The sequence below is a fragment of the Fukomys damarensis genome, unplaced genomic scaffold (assembly GCF_012274545.1).
Source record: "Fukomys damarensis isolate Sample0158 unplaced genomic scaffold, DMR_v1.0_HiC HiC_scaffold_38, whole genome shotgun sequence".
Taxonomy (NCBI): Eukaryota; Metazoa; Chordata; class Mammalia; order Rodentia; family Bathyergidae; genus Fukomys; species Fukomys damarensis.
The window spans coordinates 24,761,726-24,764,738 of NW_022900950.1; the positions used below are offsets into that span (position 1 = coordinate 24,761,726).

The following is a 3,013-nucleotide window of genomic DNA, read 5'->3' on the forward strand; positions in this document are numbered from 1 at the left end:
ATATCACATCTTATTTATCTATTTATAGGTCAGTGGGTATTTGGGTTGCTTCTACTTTGGCTATTGTGAATAATGCTTCTGCAGAGACAGGTGTCCAAAAATCTCTTGGAGACCCTGTTTTCAATTTTTTTGATATATACCTAGAGATGAAATTTCTGAGTCATAGGGTCATATTTTAATTTTTATAGGAATTGCCTTACTATAGTTTGGATCTTGAATATTCCCCAAAGCTCTAAGTTATAAAAGGAATGCTACTTTACTATTGAATGGCCTTTTCACCCTTGTCACTAAGCTATTCACATGCGAAGTGGGAAGGGTAGGGGAAAGGAAATAAGGGAAAAGTAAAAATATGAGAAAAGGAAAAAATGGAAACAAAGTCTTTCTAAATAGGGGAAGATGGAGGGGGTGAAGGGAGGGCAGGTTTATGGGGAAAAAAATGAGAACCAAGATCTGTCATGTAAAGGTACAAGATCCCAGTGATGAATGTAACTGTACTGTATACTTAAAAAGTACCAATAAAGCAAAAAAAAAAATTTATTAACATGCATACACAAGGACCTGGATTTGATTTCCAGCAATCACCAACCCCCCAAAAAACCCCAAATGACACATAAATTATTCTTCAGGATAATTTCTGACCTCTGGGAAACATTTTTTTTTTTTGGTACCAGGGATTGAACTCGGGTCCTTGTGCTTTTGAGGCAGGCGCTGGGAACACTTTGCTAAATCCCAACAGGGAAACATTTTTGTTTCGTTTTTTGTTTTTTTGGTACTGGGGCTTGACCTCAGGCCCTTGCCGCTTGTGAGGCAGGCACTGGAACCACTGAACTAAATCCCCACCCAGGAAAACATTTTTGATTGTTGATTCAATTTCTTCTTTTTTTTAATTCATTAAGTTTATTGGTACATTTTAGGTATAAAATATGATGACTTTCATCCTTAGGAATTTGTACCTTTACATGATTTATCTTGGTTCTTATTTTTTTCCCCTATTCACCTGCCCTCCCTTCCACCCTCCACCTCTCCCTATTTATAAAGACTTTGTTTCCATTTTATTCTTCCCCCTAATCCCCACTTCCTCTTCCCCCTCAGATTTTTATTTCTTATTGAGTCAGTTGTTCTATGTTGAGTGTTTCTAGAAATTTGTTCATTTTATCTAGGTTATCTATTTGTTGTTGTACAATTCTTTTATAGTTATTTTTATTTCTGTAAGGTTCATAATGGTTTCCCCATTTTTATTTTTGAACTTAGTACTTTTTGAGTTTTTTCTTGTTTCATCTTGCTCAAGATTTGTCTATTTACTTTTTTAGAGACAGAGTTTTTCTCGTTGCCCAGGCTGGCCTTGAATGCCTTCACTCAAGTGATCCATATGCCTCAGCCTTCCAAGTAGCTGGGACCATAAGTTTACACCACTGTGATGGTTTGGATCTAAATTGTCCTGGAAAGGCCACATGCTGGGGACTTGGTTGCCAGCTGATGGCCTTTGTAAAGGTGATTCATCGTGAGAGTTTTAACTTTATCAGTGGATTCACTTATTGATGGATTCATAATTTGATGTCATTACTGGGAGGTGATAGAAACTTAGGAAACGGGGCCCAATTGAAGGAAATGGGTCATAGGTACTATATCTTGTCCCCAGCCCCTCTGCTTCTACTTCCTGGCTGCCAGAAGTGAACAGCTTTCTTCTACGATGCTGTAATGGCCATGATGTTTCTGCCTTGCCACAGGCCTATTAGCAATGAAGCCAGTCAACTGTGGACTGAAACCATAAGCCAAAATAAGCCCTTTAAGCAGAGAGCTAACCTAGTATTTCTGGGATTGCACATTTTTACGATGGCCTAAGCTTACAAGGTTGGCCTTTGGTTAATATCTGAGAACTTGGAGTTTGGGAAGGTTTCTCTATTTCTAGAACAGGTTTAGTTCCTGTTCTTGCAGGGAAGATGCAATAAACTAAAGAGATAATCTCAAAAAAGTGTGACAAAGGAAAGCAGAATGAGGCCAGAGAAGGTGATAGATGCTGTAGAGAAAGGTCATCAAAAGAAAGAGTCATCCAGGTAGAGAACTGCAAGTGTGAGGATCGTGAGAGTGTGTTATCAACTATTGGTTTGGGTAGGATAAGAGATGTGATTATTGCTTTGATGAACCACTACTTTACAAAATAGATAAATACTGGACATATAGCAAGAAACACTTTTGGTTTTTCAGGGAAATAGGACCTAAGAACTCGTACATTGTATACATAGAAGATCACAGTGGAAGTGGAACTTTTTGTTCTTTTTATTGAGTTTATTGGTACAATCTAGGTATACAATACAGTTACATTCATCATTGGGATTCTGTACCTTTACATAATAGGTCTTGATTCTCATTTTTTCCCCTTGTCCCTGCCCTCCCTTCACCCCCTCCTCTGCTCCCCATTTACAAATACTTTATTTCCATTTTTTCAGTTTCTCATATTTTTTTCCTCTCCCTTATCACCTTTCTCCCACCCTTCCCACTTTCCCTACACCTTTAGCCCTTTACTTCCTATTTCACATTATTAATTATCTCATTAGGACCCTGTGTACTATTATAGTTTTTCACACCAAAGAAACTATTCGGTATTTCAGTTAAAGAAATCTCTGTATGAACATTAAAAATAGGGAATCCTAAAGTAAAACTAAAAAGGAAAGTAAAAGAGAAAAGGTAATGATGTAACATTAAAATAATCCTTAATTCTGGAGATGAAAATGGTCCCTGAACAAGTTTAAATTGCTTCTTGCTGTTACAGTCTTATCTTGATCTTGTTTTCATTATTTAGAGACTATTAGTTCCTGTAATCAAACCTACGTAGATATGATCTTACATATTTAGTATGATGTGTTACCCCTGTACACATGGAAAAAAAAATTAACATTTCTAGACCAATATGGCTGTCCATTTCTGTATAATGCCAACTCAACACAGTAAATTGGGATGACTTTTTCCAATGCTGGCATCACCGTTAAAGTTTCCCAAAATTCAATTTATATAT

General features: G+C 36.9%; 1 pseudogene; it reads left to right on the forward strand.

Moving 5' to 3' along the window:
- The first annotated feature begins 1,476 nt into the window (after positions 1-1,476).
- The window catches only part of LOC104868864, a 3,237-nt pseudogene continuing 1,700 nt past the window's right edge, over positions 1,477-3,013 (forward strand).